At 48.7% G+C, this 24,747-nt stretch overlaps 1 pseudogene across 1 annotated transcript; it reads right to left on the bottom strand.

Annotated features, from left to right (window-relative positions):
• Positions 1 to 6,340: 6,340 nt before the first annotated feature.
• On the bottom strand, positions 6,341 to 21,474 carry LOC308240664 (phosphofurin acidic cluster sorting protein 2-like; annotated as a pseudogene). Its single transcript has 5 exons — positions 20,913 to 21,474; positions 9,096 to 9,495; positions 8,171 to 8,212; positions 7,898 to 8,129; positions 6,341 to 7,669 (listed from the first exon to the last, which is right to left on the bottom strand). The product of its transcript is annotated as a phosphofurin acidic cluster sorting protein 2-like (transcript).
• Between the last annotated feature and the right edge of the window lie 3,273 nt (positions 21,475 to 24,747).

Below are 24,747 nucleotides of genomic sequence, written 5' to 3'. Positions count from 1 at the left end.
TTTTAATGGATGCATGCTATTACATTTTATGATTGCATCAGATATATTTTTAATCAATATTGTGATGATAATATTTAGCTTTTTTCCTGTTTTTCCTACTACAGACAATGAATCAGTAAATGTCTTTGTACATTATTTTTGGATATATTTCTAGGTACATTCAAAGGGAAGCACACTTCATTTTTATACATATTGCCAGAGTGTCGCTCTGGAGTGCCTCAGAGCAGCATGCCATTTGGTAAAGCCAGCATCCACTCTATTCTATCCACTGGGATTTTGTCTCTCAGGGCCAGACAGCAAAACAAAGGCACCAACTCAGCAAACTCTTTGAATGCCAACTGACAAATGCATTTGCAGAGCATGCCATGTGCTTCTCTGGGCACTTGAAGAAAAATGTCAAGGGAAGTCTCAGGGTCCTTGCCCCCAGTCAAAGATTCAAGGGATCACTTTGATCCACAGCCATTTATTGATACCTAATGGGTGTCTACTGCTGCCCTGGGCACCTAGGCACAGGCTACCAGACATGGTAGAAGTTTGGTCCCCAGATCTCCTGGGACCAGGTCAGAAACTTGTGCAAAGGCGAAATAACAGGACGTGTTAACCTGGATTATCTCTGATCCCAGAGATAAGACCAGGCTCCATGGAGCCCCCAGGGAAAGGAGGAACTAGGGTGAGAGGGAGCATCAGGAGCACCCACCAGGTCAGGCATGAGACTGCCTCAGTGCAACCATCTGTGCCCTCACTAATGCGGCTCCAGGGAGGTTCTGCCTCCTCCTCCCTCCAGGTTCCTTGACTCAGATGCTGCATTAATCACTAGGAAGGTCTCTGCCATCCAGGTCAACCCACTTAGTGGGTAAAAGTTGGATTATTTGGAAAGTTTCTCAGAAAACCTATTCCCCATCCCAGACATGGGTCTCCACAGGGCGAAGGAAAATAATGGGTAGGGAGGAGGGTGGTTGCTGTTTTGATTTTTGTTTTCTTGGTTCAGGTCTCCGTAAATCATATGCCTCAATTCATGACACCTCGTCACCACCATTCCTTGCAAGATATCTTCTTAATATTATTGTCTTTTATTACATCGAATCTCCATTCCCTTCTCCCTCCACAAAGGTAGCCACTTAAAAATAGGTATTGCACTTGAATAATTCATGTCTTTGTATGCTTGTGTGTTTTATATACACACAGTGTTGTGCTATAAACCCCATAGTGTTTCTTACTTTCTGAGCTAACACTATAATTTTTATGATCCACTCTGCTTGCTGTGTGGATACTCAAATCCCTGCTTCTTTTATCTTTTTCCAAACCATTCTCTCTATACACAGATGAATTTTCTTACTCTAAATCAAACCCTATCTATTTCTTGCTCAAAGCATTTAAAGAACTTCCCATTACAATTAAAAATAAAGGAAACTAGCCTATGAGGTCTACTTGTTGGCTCCTACATACATCTCCAACCTCAACCAGTGTCCTTCTCCTTCTTCTGCTCCCCACACTTCAGCCATACTGGCTTTCACTCAGTTTGTGGAATTCACAAAGCTCTTTCATCTCAGAGCCTTTGCCTTCTCCCCCTCCCCCACCTCATCTCTTGGAAGGGCTTCCTCGTTCTCAGCCTTCAAGCCTCTCCTAACTGTGGACACTGGTGCAGCCCTTTTGGAGAGACCTTGGCAATATTAGTCATCTTGCGCCAGGCTCCCTGGAGGCAGTGACTCCTGGGAACTGGGACACAGTTTAGTGAAGGAGTGACCGCAGAAGGAGAAGATGGAGGGAGGTGAGCAGAGATGTGGACTCAACACCTTACGTTCAGCCTGGTCTTAAGAGGAAATCTGGGACAGGAATGGTACCCATTGAATGAGTCCCATTGGAGGTAAGGAGCCAGGCTTGTCTACCCAGTGCCAGTCATTACTGGCCTCTGGCTGAGCCTACATCCCAGGGCAGTAGAGGGGGAGCACCTACCCCCTCTGGACAGGGAAAGGGCAGTCAGGAGCCATGAGCAGCCAACATCCAAGCAGCTGGGAGGCGGGGATGGCTGAACCAGCCAGTGAAGTTGCACCCACTAGTAAAAACTAAGGCATACATGGCCTTCCTGCTAGAAGTTCATTCTTAGCAACATACTCTAGAGAACCTTCATTCACGTGCCCATGAAGAAGGATACAAGAAGTCAATTTTAGCATTGTTTATGATGGTGGAAATCTAAAGATAACCTAAATGTCCTTCAACAAGAGAATAAAGTAATCATAGTAAATACCTAGTAAAGCGGTAAAAGTAGTGGACTTGAGTATGTGTAGCAACGTGGACAAATCTCATAAAGCATGGTTTGAGTGAAAAACCAACACTAAATATAACTTGTGTCTACACAACTTTCGAGTAAAATTATAGAAACCGACTTAAGGACAAGCACAAAGTGGATGATAGTAACTAGATCTGGGGAAGGAAAAACTGGGATGGAATCAGGAGTTCAACTGTCTCCCAACTCTCACCCTAATGTTCTATTTAAAGACACACAGGAATGGCAGCATTTTAAGATTCAGTAGTAACACAGGTGATCATAATTTATTCTACATATATTTTATTCTTTTACATTTAATCCATAATATTCACACTTTAAAATTATAAAAAATATTTATGTGGCTATATGTACACCTACAGTGATACTTTTTGTTTTTCCTGCATTATCATTTTACTTGCAAATAACAACAGAAACAAGTACACAGATGATCCATTTTCCTTTTTTAGGCTCCATCACAACACCTTGCCACGTTTCATCATGACACATGAGTTTGTTAGCCATGCTGTTCATATACAATATGATTAACATCGCAGAAGGATGTTTATGTCAGTGGAAAAATACTCATAAAAAGGCTAATGTTTTTGAGAGGGAATTGATAGGATAAGGTTTGGAAACCCACTTATTCCAGCTGTCTCTTTGCTATGTATTCTATAAAATATTTCCAGTGGTCCATTCCCACCCAGTGATGCTGATCAGAAGAACCAGGTTCATGCTCTTAGACGCTGGGGGGCTATATTTTGACACAGAAGCCCTGCTTTTCCCCTGTGTCCCAGCCGAGGAAATGTTATTCAAAAAGTGATCAGTTCAAGCTTGAGAATGAGAGGCCTATGTTATAGGTTCTCCTACAGCAGTGGTCAGCAAACCGCGGCTCGCGAGCCACATGCGGGTCTTTGGCCTTGAGTGTGGCTCTTCCACAAAATGCCACGTGCGGGTGTGCACGTACAGTGCAATTGAAACTTCATGGCCCATGCGCAGAAGTCGGTTTTCGGCCTGGGTGAATCTATTTTGAAGAAGTGGCATTAGAAGAAATTTAAGTTTAAAAAATTTGGCTCTCAAAAGAAATTTCAATCGTTGTACTATTGATATTTGGCTCTGTTGACTAATGGGTTTGCCGACCACTGTCCTACGGTGATTCTTCATGTTCTTTGGACTTAGCATAATTATATATGTGAATATTCAAATATCTAAGAGCATATTTAATTTTAATTTTGCTAAGTACTTATAGATGGGCCTCCTGGGTGCCTGTACTAGTTTACAGTCCCATCAGTCCACGATGTTTCCATTTGTCCCATAGACTCACCAACACTTGGCATCATCACATTCTAATCGTCATGCAGATTGGTGTAAAGAGCGCCTCATTACTTCTCTGACTACAAGTGCAATTTAACGTCTCTTCATATCTTGTTAACGTTTTGGGTTTCCCTTTATGAAATTCCCTTTTCATATACTCTACCCATTTTTTATGTGACAGACATTTCTTAAAAACTCTAGATATTAATCCCAACAAGGGATTTCAGAGAAAGCTTGCAAGTTTTAAGATGGAGCTCCTATAGGCATTTGTGCTCAGGTTTTTGAGTGGATGAAAGTTTCCATTTCTCTGGGATAAGTGCCCAGGAGTGCAATAGCTGGGTTGTGCGGTAGTTGCATGTTTAGTTTTATAAGAAACAACCAAACTGCTTTCCCCAGTGGCTGTAATGGTCTACATTCCCACCAGCCCTGAATGAGTGAGTTTCTCCACATCCTCACCAGCATTGAGTGTTATCACAGTCGTTTATTTTAGTTAGTCTCCTTGTGGTTTAATTAACCTTTTCCTAATGGCTTATGATGTTGAACTTTTCAAGTGCGCATGTGACATGTTATAGCCTCTTCAGTGAAGTGTCTGTTCATTTATTCCGTTTAATTCTCCAGTGAAACCACCTGGGCCTGGAAGCCCCTCATTAGAATGCTTTAACTACAAATTCAGTCTCTTTAATAGACTAGTCAGCGCATCACTTTCTTCTGAGGAAGGTTGTATAGTTTGTTTCTTTCCAGGAATCGGTCATTTCACCTAACCTGTTGGAACTATGTGCACAGCGCTCTTCTATTTCTTGGTCAGTCTGGCTAGAAATCTGTTTATTTTACCAATATTTCTAGAGAAGCAGTTTTCCAGTTTGTTGAGGGCTGTTTTGAAATTCTTTGTTTTACTGATTTCTACCATTATGTTTTCCCCCTTCCTTGTTTCTTCAAGGTCACTCTATTGCTCTCTCTAATTTACTATTTGGAGACTTAGATCTCTCTTCACAGCTGTAATTCTTCCCTTAGAAGTCTATTTAAAACTAAAACTCTCTTCTATAGCTGCTTTGATTGGCAGCTTTTCTTTATTGTTTTTTAGTTGTGAGTATTCCATAATCTCACTCATGATTTCCTTTGAACTCAGGGTTTATGTAGAATATACTTCACTTCAGCTTCAGTTATACCTTCTTCAGTGTCCAGATATTTGGGAATTTTAAAGTTATCCTTTATTATTAACTTCTTACCTTAATGCATTATGTTAGAGAACACATATGCATCATGCATTATGCATTATGGTTCATGAACATGTCAATGGAGAACAAACATATATTTCTTCACTGAAATTTATTGAGACTTCCTATGTGGCATACTACGTGGTAATGATTTATTTTGTTTAAAAGACTGGGTATAATCTGTTAGTCTATGTATAACAAAGCAAACAATAACTTCCATTTGTCAAATTTTCTTCTGATTTTTAGAAAATCATTTATTGCTTCTCATTTAATAGGTCCTATTTCTTAAAGGAGGTTAAAAATTAACGCATTCTATTTTGCAAGACAGGATGCTTTCCCTTAAGTTAAAACACATTCAGTTAAATGTATCCCTGTGGTTTCTTACACATGTCTATATTTTCCTCAGCAAGACACGCTCTTTAACATGCTGTCCCTCATCCACTACACAGTGCTGACACTAACTGGTATTTTAGAATTTTTTTCACACTTTTTCTGTATTCTTTTAGTCAAGAATAAACTTAGCATGGGGCCCCATTGCTCACTCCTGGGATTTTTGGTTCTGGCTTCACCCAGGACATGGACCCCTCATAGAATCTCTAATCTCTGTATCTAAGGAGAAAAGACCTTAGCCCAAGGCCTCGTGGAGAATCACAAATGAGATAGAGGCTTTGTCACGAGGAAGAGAAAATGGCCAATGAGCTCAACCACAGCCCGTCCAGCAGACCTCTCCACTGTCCAGGCACCCAGACAGCGCTTTCCAGGGAGGACCCCACTGAGTCTCTACAATAAACCTGTGAGCTTGATCCTAAGCTCACCCCGTGTTTAGAGGCACAAGCACTCAGAGACACAAAGTGACCTGAAGGCTCACAGCAAGCAGGTGGCCAAGTGACCACTGTGCTGTGGAGGGGCAGGGTGCTCACCTGGTAAATAGATGGTCCCCGACCTGTTTGGTGGTACAAATGTTCTGTAATAACACAGAAATATGAGGGTGGAAGTGGAGTCCCTGCTCAGGAAGGCGGGCAGCTGGTATTCCACCAGTTTGTCTAGTCGGTGTTCCTGGAGGTCTGCACCATAGAGGTATTTTTTTAGGGAACCACGAGTGGGTGGTGCTAGGGCCACTGGGTGGTTGGCAGCTGGGGCCCAGGGCTGGGCTGACTGGCCTCCGTGTTCTGCTTAGGACTCCCCCATTGGGAGGCCAGCCCTTGGCATCTGACCACCAGCTCTGAGTTCTGTGGGGGCAGAGTCCTGGCTTCCAGGAAGGGCAGGTAGAGAAGGTGAGAGCCCTTCTCGCTGGGAGTGTTAGGGGTCCTGAGGCCAAACTCACCTCCCATGAGTCTCCAGCTCAGCACTGCCCGCCTGACCTCCCACCACCAGAGAGTTCTGGGTAATCAGCAGAGCAGTTGGGGGCTCCCACTGGGGGCACCACATTAGTTTCTGGGTTGTGAGCACATTCGCACTTAAGAAGGTTTCTTTTTGTGTTTCGAGGGTCGGTCTCTGTACTAAACTGAAACGTCCACAGAAAAGCAGCTGGGCCCTCCTGTGCTTGGCGTCAGCAGGGCCACAGGCAGGGCTGGAAGGTGGAGTCGGAATGTCTGGAGATGCAGATGGGGAAGTGCTGGACGTGGGAGGACCCCGGGCTGCCAGCTGGAAGAACTTCAGGTCATTCCACACCACACCTTTGATGAGGACCCGCAGCATGTTCTGCTGGTGCTGGCCCTGCGGACTAGGCAGCTTATGCCCTCCAGGCACTGGCTTTTGGACTCCACGACCTTGTCCTTGGTTTTCTTGGGCAAAAAGAGCACCTTCTTTTTCTTCTCCTTGGTGAGCACTGTCATGCACATGGTGGGTGTTGCTGCAGCCTCTCCCTTGCTGTGCAGCCTACTGACCTGGAGAGAGTGGAAGGTGCACTTGAGGGTGTTGTTGGTGGTAGACAGGTCTTTCTTCTTCGAGTCTCTCTTCCTGTCTGTGGGCTGGGCTGCAGTCCAGTAATCCACCTGCCGCTCCATCAGCTTCGTGCCATCGCCCTGGCTGGAGGTGGACAAGCCCCAGTCACTGACGGGGTGCAGAGTGGGGTGACAAGGCCTCATTGGCAACCAGAGGTATGGAGAGAGGGATGAACGAAAGCATGCTGCAGCCCAAGGGGGCCCATTATCTGAGTCTCCTGACGTGTCTGAGGACTGTTGCACTATCCCAACTTTCACCCCCTCCCCGAAGGGAATGAAACATAAGGACTCCTCGTTGGGGCTCTTCTGCTTGTAGGAGAGCACGGCTTCCTCGACGGGCAGCTGGTAGGCACAGTTGTCTCCGTGATGTACTGTGTGATTCTCGTCACGATGTCCAGCGTGTCCTGCATGGCGCTCTGGGCCTCCAGCTTGTGGAACAGGTCCCGCCAGGCCAGGTCCTGGAAGAAGATGTTGTAGAGGTAATGCATGGAGCCCAGGTGCCTGGCCACAGGGTGGGAACCCAGCAGGATGACCAGGAAGTACATGTATCCCAGCCAGTCCAGCATCTTGTAGGACAGCAGCTCCAGGAAGATGCGCAGCACAGCGCTGAAGTAGTGGTGCCCCTGCCACCAGGATCTTCACCGGCTTCGGGGGCTGGGAATTATAGTGACAGTATCTCTGTATCTGCCAGATGATGGAGCTGAAGGCTGCCTGGACGTCAGCCATGAAGCAGGTGCACAGCAAGGCAGCGTGTGCCCTTGCAGGGTGTCCGAGGGGAACTGACCCTGCCAGTTGGAGGTGTTAACAAGGATGATGTTCTCCGGCAGCTGGTCATCAGAGATGAGGATGTGGTTCAGCTGGTTGTACGTGGTCTTCCTGGGGATCTGCAGCTGACTCCCTGTGTCCGGGCAGCACTCATTGTCTAGGGCCCAGGCGTCATCAAACTACGGCTGGCCACATGCGGCCCGCCGAGGACATTTATCCGCCCCACCGGGTGCCGCTGCCTGTCCTGCTTAGCAGCCGACTCGTCCCAGGCCCGCAGTGCGCATAGGAATTTGTTCATAGTTGTTTTTTTTAAACTATAGTCCGGCCCTCCAATGGTCTGAGGGACAGTGAACTGGCCCCTGTTTAAAAAATTTGAGGACCCCTGGTAGGCTGTTGACCTGCTTGTTCTGTGGCTGTGCCGTCTGCCGCTCCTTCAGGTACCTGCCCCAGTCATGGTGGCTGGGATGCTTCCCCTTGGCCTTGGTGGAGGGGATGATGAGAGCATCGGTCTTGGTGATGCACCCACTGGGCAGTAGCTTCTTGGTGAGCATGTCCAGGGCTGAGGTCTCTACCTCGGGGCTGTCCTTGGGCTGTGCTGGCTGCTGCCCTGGGTGGGCATGCTCTGAGGCGCTAAGTGGGAGACCCTGTCACTTGGCTATTGCTGCCTGGGCTTGGTCTTCTCGGGCACTGCGGCTAGACTAGGAGGCTCCTTTGTTTTGTTAACCTTCACTGGAGGTTATTTTTCCACTGATTTTTTAGAAAGTTGAAGCGAGGGGGAGAGACAGAGAAGGAGAGAAGCATCAATGTGAGAGAGACACATGGATTGGTTGCCTCCTGCATGTGCCATGACCAGGGCTGGAGATCAAGCCTGTAATCGAGACAGGTGTGCCCTTGACCAGAATCGAACCCGGGACCCTTTAGTCCATGGGCCAACACATTAGCCCTCAGTGAAACCTACAAGGCTTGGAAGCTCCTCCTGGAGCTGGGCACCTTGGATGCTCCCCATGTCCTTTTTCGAACTGAAATGTGACAGGCCTTCTCAGTATGGCCAGAGCTTAGGCTTGATGGTACTGAGAAGGCTGTCATCTTCCTCCCTGTCTGGGCTACTGTCGCTGGTTCTCCAGCATCTTAGACAGAAGGTGCAGGTCCTCCTCCACTCGGGGACATGATCTGCAGGGTCCTGCTCTGAGTGTAGGACCTCCTCTGACACTTGGGCCCTGCTCAGCCAAGCCATGACATTCTGATTTAAGTTTGGATGCCTTGTCATGGACACGGTTGTGACTTTCAATAGTCGCTGCTAACTGGGCTCCCTCATGTCAAAGTCGTCCTGGTCTGGGTCCTACCCATGGGCGGCATCTTCACTGGCCTCCTGCTCTGAGAAGCTCTCATACTCCTCCTTTGAGTAGTGATCTGTGGACTTGGCCTTGGGCCGGCCTGCATGGCACTGTCCTCATGCTAGTCATGGAGAAGGTACAGGCCCAGGAGACCTTGGGGTTGAGGGTGCTGTGGGCCACCGTGTTCCAAACACTGTCGATGGGCTGTTTGATGCCTGTGGCTCAAGTGCTCTCTCACGCTTTGGCCAGATTTGTAGGCTACTGTTGGCTCCGGGCCCTGTGGATGCTCCCCATCTTTGTCTGTGAGCTGGAGTGTGCCAAGCCTTCAAAGTACAGCCTGAGCTTGGGCTTGGGAGTGCTGAGGGTGCTGTTATCATCCTCCATGTCTGGGTCACTGTCGCTGGAGTTTTCTAGTGTGTCGAATAGAAGGTCCAGATCCTCCTCCAACCTGGGGACATGCTCGAGTCCACAACATCCTCTGACACTTTGAACTTGCCCAGCCATGCCACGACTTTCTCCTTGATATTTTGTGGCCTGGTAATGGACGTCTTTCCTAATATCCATGGCCTCTGCTTCTTGGGCATCCCCATGTCAATGCCCTCCTCAGCCAGGTCTAGCCCATGGGTGGCATTGTTGCTGGCCTATTGTTCAGAGGAGAAGCTCTGATATACCCCCTTGGAGTAGTTAACCCTTGACTTGGCCTTGCATCTGGCCTGTATGGCACTGTCCTCTTGGAGGATGAGCTGGCTGACAGGCAGCAGATTCAGATCTCAGCCACTTTGGCAGAAGCCTCCTTGATGCTGCTGCAGAGGCACAGCCCCTGCCACCCTTGAGGGGTTGCTGCCTGACCTCGGCCATGTGGATGGTGCCCACAGGGAGTGTCTTGTAGCTCCAGATGATCTGGTTCTTAAAGCGCTTCCTCCAGTGCACAGGACCTGTAGCTTGTTGTAGCTTGTTGTCTTCTCCCCTGAGGAAGTTGGGGTCTTGCAGTGAGGTCAGCCCCAGGTCTGTCTCCAGTTTTCCACTGGGGAACAGCACACTCTCATAGGATGTGCTTGTAGCCCTGCATTTTCATGGTGATCACCATTGATATGAGGTTGGAGCCCTGCATCTTCACGGCAGTCACCATGGAGATGAAGTCCTTCTCCAGCTCTTTGAAGACCACCATCTTCACTAAGGTCAGGTTGCACAATCTGGGCACGAATTGAGGCTGGGGCTGTCCAACTCCTGGGTAGCAAACAGGTTCTTGGGCATTGGTGTGTTGAGCCTGGGCACGGGGCTGGGGGTGCAGGGGGTTGTGGAGACCAGGACTGTGGGCATCAAGGAAGCTGCAGCTGCTTGCCCCATGCAGGTCCTTTCTGTATTCTGGGGTGATGGTTTCTCTTCCTGTGTTGGGACAGAAGAGAGACATTCCATCAGGGGCAGCTTATGAACTGCCAGGTGGCTTGGGGGCTATAGTTCAGACTGAACCCCTAAGCACTCAGTGATTATTGTCAGGAGGTGGGACACGAGTGATCCAAGGACAGTGTGTGTGAAAAGGGACCACATGCTCACTGACTAGTTCAGGGAAGGCCTGTGCGGTGTTCTTGCAAACTCAGAGACCTAAAGTTATTACAAAGGATGTTCTGAAATGAAAACTTTTAAGCTAAATGCAGTTTATGGTGGGTAGTCATGTCCTAGGCTGGCATCTTCCCTGACAAAGGTCAATCTTTACCTTAACTGAGCCTGTCTATTGTCTATTGGCATCTACAATAACATATCTTTGGAATGTCAAAGGAATTTCCCTTTTTCCGGACCCCTCAAAGCATAGACAATGCTCTGTGGAGACCACAAATGCCCTCATTGTACCCGAGTTAATTGTTGACTTGTAACTCTCCTATATCCACCTATGTGAAAGAAATATGTCTGTGTCATTTTAATGTTTATCCAGTCACATAGGATTCCCCACTTTGATTTCTCTGGGACCCTAACGTATCACCACTGGATTTCATGTTACCAACATCTCCTGTTTTGATTGTAATGTATAAAATAAGATGCACAACCGCCATTCTCCAGAGCATTCTCTCAATCCACTGAGATTTTCTTCCCACCAGTTGTTGACAGCTGGGCTTAAATAAACTCACAAAAATTCTTCACAAGTTTGAGTGTTTCTTACTTTGACACTTACTTGGCGTAGTGGGTCAGGATTCCAAAGAACTGCCCGCCCCCCCTCCCCCCCCCCCCCACACACACACACACACCGCTTCCCGGACCATACTGTGGACCCGGTGCTAGGATTCAACAAAAGACCCATTGAACCCACTGGTTCCCCACCCATCAGGTGAGCCTGGGTGAATTGTGCCTTAGATCTAGGACTTTCCCTTACTGGTGGTAGAGGGTTTGATTTATTTGAGCTGTATTTTTAAATATTCTAGGTGTAACTAAGATTAAGCGTTGAGGGAACTTAGGCTAAGACAAGACAGAAGGAACAATGAGTGGCTGGTTTTATATTGTGGCTTTCCAATTGGAATTGCTTTCTGAAAATCTGAGAAAAATTAACCTTTGCTGTATAAATAAAAGTTGAACTCGATCAGCTCCAAAAATACAGGGGCATGTCCTCTCTCCAGCCTGAATATCGGGTATTCTCAGGTGACTAAGAATCTCTGTGGAGGTGTCAGGTCATTCCTCATGACATGCAGGGGCCCCAAAGCAAAGATTTCAACTCAACTGCAATTAAAGTGACTGGTTCTGGTGGGGGAGCACCCATAAGTTTTGGTCAACTAGTTCCCTGAACCCTCTGGTTGTTTTAGACAGCAGGGAGATAAACCGAGGCAAATAAGAGGGTTGAATGTGACTTGAGGGGTGAGAGCCTCATGGAGCTCAACCATAAGCAATGCATGTTGACCAGCTACATTATATAACAATCCCAGAAAATTTGCTCAGATTCTGCAGATATCAGAAAAACAAACAAACAAAACAACAACAATAACACACACACACACACACACACACACACACACACACACACACACACACAACTACAAAACAACAAAAACAAAACACACCTAAAATTAACATGGAATTGTGCCTCCAAGGCCAGGAGATGCCAGATCCCAGCCCTCATTAATACTCCTGATAGGAAGCTTTTACTTGCAAGTGCTTTACAGAAATGGGAAGATTTAACTAGAAAATATTCTACTAAAAATGGCCAAAATGCAGTTTTATTTGCGTGCCTAAATTAATTTTTGGCATGCAAGAAAAATGCCAGGTCTAACATTAAACTGAATGAATGAATGGAAGCATATCTTGATTTGGAAATGAGGAGATTCTAAGGAGAAGCACATATAAATTCTTTTTTAAAAAATTAAGGAATTAGAAATTTTAGAGACTGTCTCTGCACTCTTCCGAAGCTAATGAATGCCAACACCCTATTCTTCCGCCTTCTCTAGCTCCACCACTACATCCTTCGCCCTTTCCCTCCCTTCTTCCTTCCCCTTCAGTCCCCTCCACTACCACTGCCCACTGACTTAAGGAATAATGAGAATAGGAATTCCAACAGCTTCCTTTGGAGAAAAGCTTGTCTCAGCAAAAGAGGAACCAGCAATTGTTCCTGATTTTCTCAATGACCCTGATGGGTTCACAAAGACTTTTAACTGTTAGAACATGTAATCCTGGCTATTCTAACCAATTCCAATGGATATAGCTAATGGTTTCTGCCAGCAAATGCAACACAATTTCTAAATAAGGTTTGCAAGAAAATTCCTGTAGCGAAGTCTGTCCACTGTTAGAATCATAGGAAACTGAAATAGGATGTAGAAAAAGGAAAAAAAAAAAACACAAAACAACCATAGGGTTGACCCAAGGGTGTTTCTCCTTCTCACTGATAGTTTGGGAGAAGTTAAAATGATCATAGAAAGGGAAGCCACTAAGACCCCTGTAGATACTGGGGCTACTTTATTTGTTCCTAACCACATCCAACTAAGAGGAATTTTTATTTTATTTTACTATTCTTTTTATTGTTTAAAGTATTACATATGTTTCCTTCCCGCCCACTCCCCCACCCCCGCCATGGGTCCCTCCCCAGCCACTCCCAACCCCTTGTGCATGCTCCCACACCCCCAGTGTCTGTGTCCACTGGTCAGAGTAAAGCTTCTGTGCAAATGGCAGGAATATTTACCCAATGTCTGTTTTTAATCAAAACCTGTTTCCAACTAGGGAATGTTATAGCAATATTAGCAAATATATATCTTTGCTAATAAAATCTGCCCCAATCCAACTGATAGGGAGAAGCGTTTTGTTTGTTAATTTGTTTTATGAAATCAGTGATACCCATACTTGCTTTTTATAGAAGGGTAATATGCATTTAGAAATAAATGAACAAGATACCGAACCCAACAGAGCCTCAGATGAATCCAGTGGGGTGTCCTTAAAGTTCGGGTCCTGGCTGCACCCAGGTTTCCTCAGGGGCTCTGGAAAAGGATCTGCTGGTGGAGTCATGCACAGACATGGAGAGGCATGGGGGAGATGGTGAGCATTCAGCAGGCAAGATGGGCATCTAGCCAACATTTGTCTGAAAAGGAGCCCAGAGTTGGAATCACATACATGCACCTCTGTCCTATACCCACCCAGGGTGGAGGGAGCTGGGCCCCTATGTTCTGAGGTCAGGCTTATGCAGTTCTGAACCCAACCCTCAATGGAAAATGGGGAAACTGGTGTCCATAGAGTGGCAGATGTTACCCAATGTCCATGACATTCAGAGCCCAGAGTTCAGGAGTGTTCAGACCTTCCAGGCCAAGGATCCCACCTCTCCAGCAGAGTTGGTCTTGACATTAGAAATCCTGACATACTGGGAAGCTCCTGCCTATTCTTCTGTATCTAGGGCCTAGGGTGGGAGAGAGGGGGTGCTTTGTTCTGGGATCCAGAAAGAGCACTAGCTCTTTTTTTATTTTTTTCCAAAGAGGAATTTTTATTTTATTATTTTTTTATTGTTTAAAGTATTATATATGTTTCCATTTCCCCTCATGGACCCCTGCGCAGGCACTCCCACCCGCTAGCACATGCTCCCATACCCCCAGTGTCTGTGTCCATTGGTTATGCCTATATGCATGCATACACGTCCTTTGGTTGAACTCTTACTCTCCCCCCCACCCCCACTCTCCACTGCCTTCCCATTGAGATTTGAGAATCGGTTCGATGCTTCTCTGTCTCTAGATCTATTTTTGTTCATCAGTTTATGTTGTTCATTATATTCCACAAATGAGTGAGATCATGTGATATTTATTTTTCTCCGACTGGCTTATTTCACTTAGCATAATGCTTGCCATGTCCATCCAAGCTGTTGTGAATGGTAAGAGTTCTTTCTTTTTTCACAGCAGCACAGTATTCGATTGTGCAGGTGTACCACAGTTTTTTATCCACTCATCTGCTGATGGGCACTTAGCTGTTTCCAAATCTTAGCTATTGTGCTGCTATGAATATATGGGTGCATATATGCTTTCTGATTGGTGTTTCTGATTTCTTGGGATATATTCCTAGAAGTGGAATTACTGGGTCAAATGGGAGTTCCATTTTTAATTTTTTAAACAAACTCCATACTGTTTTCCACATTGGCTGCACCAGTCTGTGTCCCCACCAGCAGTGCACAAGGGTTCCTTATCCTCCACATCCTCACCAGTATTTGTCCTTTCTTGATTTGTTGATGATAGCCACTCTGACAGGTGTGATGGTATCTCATTGTGGGTTTTTTAAAATATATTTTTATTGATTTCAGAGAGGAATAGAAACATCAATGATGAGAGAATCGTTGATTGGTTGCCTCCTGCACACCCACTATTGGGGATCGATCCCCCACCCTGGGCATGTGCCCTTAACTGCAATAGAACCCTGGACCTTTCAGTCCTCAGGCCGACACTCTATCCACTGAGCCAAACTGGCTAGGGCACTCATTGTTGTTTTGATTTGCATCTCTTGGATGATTAGTGGCTTTGAGCATATTTTCATAAGGACAAGAGACATATGAAAACAGAATTTTTTTTCTTGTGACTAATAAAAAGAATTTTATTAAACTCACTGAAGTCACATGTCCACATACAACCATCATCACTGTGGTCTGGCCAGTGAGATGTGCTAATACCTCCACTCTGGGGCCCTGGACCACACACCCCAGAACCACCTGGATGTGGAAATTGGCAGCTGTTAGAAAGGGGGAAATGGAAGCCGAAACCGGTTTGGCTCAGTGGATAGAGCGTCGTCGACCTGCGGACTGAAGGGTCCCGGGTTCGATTCCGGTCAAGGGCATGTACCTTGGTTGCGGGCACATCCCCAGTAGGGGGCGTGCAGGAGGCAGCTGATCGATGTTTCTCTCTCATCGATGTTTCTGGCTCTCTGTCCCTCTCCCTTCCTCTCTGTAAAATATCAATAAAATATATTAAAAAAAAAAAAGAAAGGGGGAAATGGAAGTCATGTCCACCACAGGCCATTGTCAAATAAAACATTGACTTCTGGTTCCCACACTGACATATAAGAGCTTGGAAGTCCTTACTCTTATCCTTACAAGAAAAAAAAAGATGAACAATCCAAAAAACAGAAACTCTTTTTCAATCCATCTGAAATTAACTATGACTGTGAAATACAATACAAGCTAGCCTATCTTCCTAATAAGATGGAAAACATCTTTTCCACTCAAAGTGAGAGACAAAATAAAAAAGCATAAGAGAAGACAGATCTGAACACATCAAAATGTAACACCTCTATTTGGCAAAACACACATCAAATTGAGACAAATGGCAAACTAGAGAAACCATTTGCAAGTTACATGGCAAAAAGGTGATATCCATAACAGTTCAGATTTCCTAGCAATCCAATGGAAAAGAGGGCAAAGGGTCTCAAACCGAAATTCCAAAACAAGGACTAGGCCAAAAAAGTATGTAAAAGATATCCAACTGCAGTTTAAACCAGAGTGAACAATTCAAATGAAAATATTGCTCTTTCTCACCCTGGACAGGGTGCCTCATCAGTTGGTTGCGGAGTCATCCCATACACCAAAAGGTTGCAGGTTTGATTTCCGGTCAGGACACATACCTAGGTTGTGGGTTCTGAAAATGTTCTGGAACTAGAGAGTGTTTGTGATGTTATGGAACAGTTGCAAAAAATTGTGAATGTACTTGATGTTGGAATTTATACTTGGAAGGATCAAAGAACTAAAATTTATATAATTTAAATTTATTTTAATATAATATTTAAAATACATTTTATTTTACTCAATAGTATAAGGAAAATGCACTAAAGTTCTAAGTATGTGTAAGATAAACACAAAAATGTTTTAAATTTCTACTATTGGGGAGGGGAAGCCCTCTCTGCCATGGCAGCTGACACAGGCTGCCGACCAGGACCTGGGACCACAGGCCTCGCAGGAGCTGAGGCGAGTTGCTCACAAGCTGAGGTGGGTCCACATCTGAAAATTCAGTGACAGCTGTGCCTGGAGCCTGCTCTGGCTCTGGAGACGGCACCAGAGTTGGCGTTTCCTCTTTAGGTATTTCTTCATCTTATTCTGGAGCTGCTTCTAGAGATCCAGGAAGAGAATATGTTACACCATGACTGCCTTTTGTGTACCTTCCAAGGAAGGGAACCTCCCATCTCCATCACTAAAATCCCAGTTCAAACCCAAACCCAGGAAGTCCTCCAGACTGCAGGCCATGGGCACTGACCTGAGCAACTCTGTGCTCCTGCCTAACCCCAGCCTCTGGGAGCTCTTCTCTGTGTGGTCCAGCCCCATCCCACCCCCTCACACACACCACCCACTCCTCCTCCTCCTGTGTCTCCGCCTCAGTGGGCTCAGATGCTCCAGCTGTGAGGGAGATACTGGGCCTGGTTTGGCAGGTCTGGGACTGGAAAGATGAGCTCTATGGAGGCCAAAAGCATGATCAGGCTGGGAAATTCTGGCGGCCGATAAAAATCTTGAGGGTACTGGTCCAGCCAGATGCCCAGGGTGCAGGAGTTGGCCCTGGGGAGAGAGAGAGGTGGACAGCAGGGTCTGAGGCCTGGCCTTTCATTCCACATGGCCCTCCCAGAGCACCACTCAGAGAGCCTGGGGTCCTGTGTCTGCTGCTCCTGCCCATCCAGAAGCCAGACCTACTCCTTGTCCACCTTCAACCTGGCAGTCCTGGCAGAGATGTGTCTGGTCACCCAGGAGGGGCTGGCAGAAAGCCCTCCTAACTGACAGCTCTGGATCAATGAGAGAACCACTTGTACCCCTTCTTCACGGGAACCTAACATGCTCTCTCAGTGTCCCTGTCCCCTCCCCCTACCCTCCCGCCCAAATGTCAACTCCATGAGGACAGGGAGGGCTGGTGTCTGCTCTGTTCATGTCACTCATTGGCACACAGTAGGTGCTCCAGGAATAGCTGACCAATGAGCAAACAAAGAAAAACTGTCTCCACCTCTGCTGACTCCTAACACCTCAGACTTTGGCTCCTGGACCTACATGCTGCCTAATTCACTAGCTGCCTAATTCACTAGCTGCCTGTGGGGTTCTTCTCCTCCCGTTGACATTTACCTCCCATGGGTAGAGAGCAACAGCCACACTGCCACTGAGGAGGTTCTACAGATTAGTGAGCAAGGTCCCTGGATAGGGGTGCAGGCAGGGCTGGGATTAGGAATGGACAGGTATGAATTTTCTGAGGGGCTCACTCTGTCCACTGACCTCCCCACTCGCCCACACCACCCATATCCACATGCACAGCTCTCTGATTCATGTCCTTTTCTCTAGGAGAAGCCCTCAGACCTCTGCCCTCTTGCAGAAATCCCACCATGAGTGGGATCCAGGGTTCTACCAGCACCTTGAATTCACACTCCCCATACTCCTCTCCTGGCTCTGACCCAAAACTGACTCACGTTTTCTGCTGGAACAGAGGTCCACCGTCCTCTTCACAGTACGGGAAGATGCGCCATAGGTAGAGGAGGCCAGGATGATGTCACATCGGCTGTCCTGTGGACACTATGAGCCTGTGACTGAATCGCTGAGCCAACTGCAGAATCGCTCCCGACTAGAAGGAAGCTCTGCAGTGCAGGCTTGGGGTCTGCTCTGAGCACTGGATATGGTCAGTGCCTAGAGATGTGTCTGTACCTGGCAGACTTCTCATATATTTGCTGAGTGACTGAGCCCAAACCAGCCCCATCTCAGATAGCTGGGTGAGCCTGGGCCCCACTGCTCACCCCTGGGGTTTCTGATCTGGCTTCACCCAGGACAGGGACCCATAATGGAATTTCCAATCTCTTTATCTAATGAGAAAAGTGCTTAGCCCTGGGCCTTGAGGAGAATCATGAATTTGGCAGAGACTTTGTCAATAGTAAGAGAAAATGACCAATTGGCTCAAACACAGCCCCTCCAGCAGACCTCTCCACTGTCCAGACACCCAGAGGCACCCCACTGAGACCCTACAATAACCTATTGGGCCTCATTTCTCCCCATGTTCCGAGGAACAAAGACTCAGAGACATGCAGTGACCTGAAGTTTCACAGCAAACAGGTGGTCAAATGACCACTGTGCTGTGCAGGGGCAGCGGCTCACCTGGTACATGGCTGGTCCCTCACCTGTTGTAGCAAATGCTCTATAATAACACGGAAAGGTGGGGACAAATGTGGGGTCCCTGCCCAGGAAGGTGGGCACCAGTATTTCAGCCCAGGTGGTCAGTACCACACTGGTCCTTTGCTTTTTCTCTTCTGTTTTGCCTTGTGAGGAGGGAGTTTATTGGACACCACGAGAGGCTGGGACTGGGGCCACTGGGCTGGTGGCAGCTGGGCCCAGGGCTGGCTGACCGGCCTCCGTGTTCTGTCAGGTGCTCCCATGGGAGGCCAGCGCTGAGTCGGGCACACAGTGAGGCTGACTCCCCGGGAAGCAGAGTCCTGGCTTCCAGGAGGGGCAGGTCTTGACGGTGAGAACCTTTCTCAATGGCGGTTTCTGGGTCCTGAGGGCCATCACCTTCAATGATTGTCCAGCTCAACCCTGTCTGCCTGACCCCCCACTTGCCAGAGCGTTCTGGGTAATAAGCAGAGCAGCTGGGGGCTCCCTGGGGGATCCACCACGTTACTTTCCAGGTTGTGAGCTCATTCACACTGAAAAGGGTTCCACTTTGTGTTTCCAGAGTCTGTCTCGGTGCTAAACTGAAATGTGAACAGAAAAGCGGCTGGTCCTTCCCGGGCTTGGCCAGGGCAGGGGAAGGGCAGGGGACGAGCAGGCTCGAAGGTGGGATTAGAGCGTCCGAAGATGCAGGTGGGGAAGTGCTTGACTTGGGAGCTTCACGTTGTTCTACTCAACGCCGTCGATGAGGACCCGCAGTGCGTCCTGAGGGTGCTTGGCCCTGCAGATCAGGCGACTGATGCCCTCCCAGCACTGGCTCTGGTACTCCACATCCTTGTCCTTGGTTTTCCTGGGCAAACACATCACCTTCTTGTTGTTCTCCTTGTCCACAGTCATGGACCTGGAGGGCGTGGCTGCAGCCTCACCCCTGCTGGGCAGCCTGCTGACCTGCAGAGACTGGAAGGTGCACTTGAGGGTGCTGTTGGCAGTAGCCTGGTCTTTGTTCTCGGTGTCTCTCTTCCTGTCTGTGGACTGCGCTGCCGTCCAGTAATCCACCTGCAGCCCCATCAGCTCAGCACCAGCACCCTGGCTGGAGGAGGACTCGTCTCCACTCACAGAAGGGGAGGAGGGAAGGATGTGTGAGGCCTCCTTGTTTGCCACAGACCTATGTGGCGGGGTGGACGACAGCACGCTAGAGCCCAAGCGGGCCACATAATCTCAGTGTCCTGATGCGACCCAGAATGGTCCCACAATTCCAGTTCCACCACCCCCACAAAGGGAATGATGGTCAAGGACTCCTCATTGGGGCTCTTCTGTTTGTAGGTGAGTGTGGCCTCCATGATGGGCAGTTGGTGGGCACAATTGGCCCCTGAGACGTACTGTGTGATTCTCAACACCAAGCCCAGCGTGTCGTGCACAGCCCTGTGGGCCTCCTTGTAGAACAGGTCCTGCCAGGCCAGGTCCTGGAAGAAGCTCTTGTAACAGTAATGCACGGAGCCCAGGTACCTGGACACAGGGTGGGAACCCATCAGGATTACCAGGAAGCGAATGTAGCCCAGCCAGGGGGTGGGGGGGGGCAGGTTGTAGGACAGCAGCTCTAGGAAGAGCCACAGCACAGCGCTGAAGTACTGCTGTGCCCCTGCCACCACGATCTTCACAGGCTTCGGGGGCTGGGAATTGAGGTGACAGTATCTCTGTATTTACGAGATGATGGTGCTGAAGGCCGCCTGGACCTCAGCCTTGGAGCAGGTGCACACCCCGGGCAGCATGTGTTGCTGCAGAACTCAGACGGGAACTGCCCCTGCCAGTCAGAGGCGTTGAGGAGGAGGATGTTCTGGGGCAGCTGGTGTCAGAGATGAGGATGTGATTCAGCTGGTCGTACACCGTCTCCCTGGGGATCTGCAGGTGGCTCAGCGGGTCGGGGCAGTGCTTGTTGTCCAGGCTGTGGACCCACTTGTTCCTGGCTGTGCCTCCTGCTGCTCCTTCAGGAATGTGCTTCAGCCCCAGCAGCCCTCCTGCTCCTCTGGGATCTGGTAGAAGGGATGAGGAGAGACTCGGTCTTGGTGATGCGCCCACTGGTTGCTTGGGGCTCGTCTTCTCAGGCACATGGGTTGGACCTGGAGGCTCCTCCTGGCACTGGCACTGTGGATGCTCTAGCTCTCCATCTGAGAGCTGGGCTGGGACAGGTCTTCCAAGTATGGCCTGAGCCAGGGCTTCGGGGTCCTGAGGACACGCTCATGGGCCACTGTCCCTGGGGTTTCCTAGTGAGTCATACAGCAGATCCAGGTCCTCCACCTCAGGGACCTGCTCCGAAGACTCCTGCTCTGAGTCCAGGTCTTTCTCCCACACTTGCACCCTGCGCAGCCACGCCCCAACTTTCTTGTTGGCATCTTGTTGCCTGGTCATGAATGGCGATCTTACTTCTCCTTGGCGCTGCTTTTTGGGCGCCTCAAAGTCGAAGTCCTCCTCCTCCTGGTCCTGCCCGTTCCTGGAATCATGGCTGGCATGTTGCTCCGAGAAGATTTCATACTCCATCTCTGAGTAATGAACCCTGGACTGGGTCTTGGGGCCGGCCTGCCCGGTGCTGTCCTCGGGGTCAATGGGCTGGCTGGACAGGGAGGCGATGCTGACCTCAGCCACGTGGGCAATGCCTCCGTGATGGTGCTATTGAGGCTCAGCATCTGGCCACCCTCAAGGGGTCGCTGCATCACCTCAGCCATGTCGATGGTGCCCAGGGCGAGCTTCCGGTAACCCAGGATGGTCTGGTTTTTAAGACACTGCTTCTGCTGCAGCATGATCTGTAAGCTGTTGCCTTCTCTCTTTAGGAAGTGAGGGTACTACAGTGAGGTCAGTGCCAGGTCGGTCTTCACGTGACCGCTAGGGGGCAGCAGAATCTCGTCTGACCTCAAGATGTTTTTGGAGCCCTGCAGTTTCACAGTGATCCCCACAGCGCTGAGCTCCTTCTCCAACTTCTTGTAGATCAGCAGCTTGGCTAAGGTGAGGCTACACAGCCTGGGCACGCAGGTGGGGCTGGAGCATTCAAAAACAAGTTCATGGGCACTTGTGTGTTGAGTGCGGTGAGCATGCTGTCCAGGCCCGCAGGCGCCAACATAGCATTCTGATTTCTATCCTGTGTTGGGAGAGGGGGCACATGCCATCAGAGGCAGCTCATAAACTGCCAGGTGAGTTGGGGGCTGCAGCTCAGACTGAACCCCCAGGCACTCAGTGATTGGTGGCAGGAGGTGGGACAGAAGTGACCACAGGTGCCACATGCTAACCTGGCGGCCTTGCAAACTCAGAGACCTAAAGTGACCACAAAGGATGGTCTGAAATTAAAACTTAACTAAATGCAGTTTGTGGTGGGTAGTCAAGTCCTAGGCCTACATCTTCCCTGACGAGGATCAATCTTTACCTTAACTGAGCCTATTGTCTTTTTGCATCTAGAATAACATATCCTCTGAATGTCAACATAATTTTCCTTTATTCAGATCCCTCAAAGCACAGGCACCGCTCTGCTCTCTGCAGAGACCACACATCCCCTCATTGTTATTGGGTTCGTTGTTGACTGTTAACTACCCTGCACACACCCAACTGAAAGAAGTACGTGTCACCATTTTACTATTCATCCAACCTCAGAGTTTTCCCCACTTTGCTTTCTCCTGGCTCCCTAGTCTATCACCAATGGATTTCATGGGACCCACAGAGGTCTCCTGTTTGAATTTTAATGTATAAATAAGGTGCAAAGCTGCCATTCTCCAGAGCATTATCTCCATCCATCTGAGATTTTGTTTCCCAGCAATTGGTGACACTTTGGCTCAAATAAATTCACCAAAATTCTTCACAGGTTTGAAAATTTTTTACATTGACATGAGAAAAGATACTTGACAGGAAAAGTGGAATTGTAGGGGAGGAATGATGAAACACATTAGTACCTTAGGTCATTTCTTAGCAGAGGATGGACAGCACCTCCCTGTATTAACAGCATCAGTCCTGGGATTTCTGACAAAACATCTCATTCTAAGATGGGAACACAGAGGCTTTTCCTGGGGTGGGAGGGTCTGGATATAAGGACAATGGGGTGGGACTTGTATGTGATCCCACAATTGACATGTCAACAGGGCAGCACAGCTGACATGTCAACAGGACGGGATCATATCCAGGTCCCACAGCAGTGAAGAGATGGATCGCTAGCCTTGATAACAGGTCTCCCTCCTGGTATGTTGTGCAGCCCAAGGAGACCTCAGCTCCTGACCTAGAGGGTCTATGGGGATGTGGTTCTCGGGGCAGCAAAGGGTAAAGCAACAGACTTGGTTCCTTGAGCCCCATGTCCTTTTGGCAAAAGCATCCCCACTAATCACGATGATGTGTAAGAGTGGGAGAAGGTGTGTAAGGATTGTCAGAACAACATGGACACATGGAGATGGGCGTTAAAAAGAGAAAGTCTGTAGAAAAATGCAAAAATACTCTTGACTGAGAATAAAGTGAAATGAAACAATGTCTCCCCTCTGATATTCCTAACACTTTGTGGGCAGTGACTTTGCATCTCTTCTGAAAGGGGCTGGACAGTGAGTGTGGGTTGTGAGGAGGATACGGGCCCCAAATTCCTTTGGAAATTGGACTCTAGGAGGGACCTAGGGGCCTAGCAGAGCAGCTTCTGGAACCCAGGGCTCTCTTCAACTACATGGGATCCTGGAGTCTGGGTCACCTCAGCACCTGCACTCACCCCGCAGCCGTGCTGCACACTGGAGGATGGTTGGGGCACCTGTGCCTCCTGCAGGGGCATGGAGTTGAGGACCCCATCTGTTGGCTCCTCTCTGTTCTCCTGTGTGGAGCTCTGTAAAGACAGTTCCCAGTCACCAGGGGAAAGCCTCAGAGCCCTGTTTTGCTGGTTCTGTGACCCCTGTGACCCTCCACTCCAGACACACACACAGTGTGATCCGTTCAGACCTCCACTGCAGAGGAAAAGGAGTGACAGCCTGAGGGCCTAGGACTCCCATTGGCGCAGATAAGGGACCCCTCTGGAAGCCCATCTCCAAAGGCCTGCCCTGCCCTGCCCTGGGGTGTGATCACAGCAGAGCCTCTAGGTGATCCGCTGCCCCAAAAGCTGTACCTGCCCCAGGTGTCTCCCTTCAGGTTCCTCTTCCCAATACATGAAGAGGAGGGGATGTGGGTTGCACAGGGATGGTGCACAGAGGTGGCCTGGCCTGAATGGGTCTGACCCAGCCCACCTTGTGTTACCTGAGGCCATATTTTTGAAAATGGCCAAAAACGTCTGCACCGTCTGGAAAAGCTCTCACTGCAGGGTCTCCAGAAGCAAGAGCACCAATCACTGGGAACACAGCAAGAGAACATCTTGCATTGGCAAATGCCTCTTGGCAAGTGAGCTGCCTGTGGGGCTAGATGTGGGGGCCTGGTTACAGGGTTTCCAAGTTCTATTGGTTAGTGACCTCAGTACCTGGGATTGTCTTGCCTGAGTCCCCTCATCTCATGACAGCTATGCAAATAGTCCTGTGGGCGCTGTCAGTGGACCTCTCTTCCCCATGAAGCACCTGATCTGTACACAGTGGCACCAACACACCCCTAGCCCCCTAGAAACTCTGGGTGCAGCCAGGATCCCAGAGTTGAGGAAACTGACCTGGGCTCAGACTCAACCCCTCATTCTTACTTCTTCTGGATCCTGGATAAGTCATTGTGCCTGTCAGGGTTCGTCTTTATCCTGCCTGCACAATGGGTTATGCAGCAAGTGCTTCTTAGGGCTGTTCAGGCTCATGTGAGGAGTAGCTGTAAAGTAGGAGGAGGACTGTCACATGTAGGTAGTGCCTCCAACCTCTTTTTCCCTCCTGTTATCACCTCCTCTGAGTCTGCTTTTCTTCTAATCCCACCCAAGATCATCACATCTAGAGTGTGTGTGTGTGTGTGTGTGCGCGCGCGCGCGCGTGCATGCCAGTGCTCCCTTTCTGGATCCCAGAACAAAACAGCCCCACATAGGGAGGAACAGGCAGGAGCTGCCCTGTACGTCAGGATTTCTAATTTCCAGACCAACTCTGTGGGGGAGGTGGGAGCCTTGGCCTGGAAGGTCTGAACATTCCTGAACTCTGGACTCTGAATATCATGTACCCTGTCCAATCCCTGCCTGACTATGAGTTTCTGTTTCCCACTTATCCAATGAGGGTGTGATTCAGGACTGTGTAAGCATGAGCTCAGCATAAGGGGGCCCAGCCTCAGCTTTCTCCACCATGAGTGGGTTGTGGACAGAGGTGCACCTTTGTGATTCCAGATCTGGGCGCCTTTTCAGACAAATACTGTCTAGGCTGCCAAATGCTCACCGTCTCCCCCAGGCCATTTCCATGTCTGTACA

The sequence above is a fragment of the Plecotus auritus genome, assembly GCF_963455305.1.
Source record: "Plecotus auritus genome assembly, contig: SCAFFOLD_59, whole genome shotgun sequence".
Taxonomy (NCBI): Eukaryota; Metazoa; Chordata; class Mammalia; order Chiroptera; family Vespertilionidae; genus Plecotus; species Plecotus auritus.
Note: the sequence above shows the minus strand (reverse complement) of the source record. Positions and strands in the feature narration are given on the sequence as shown.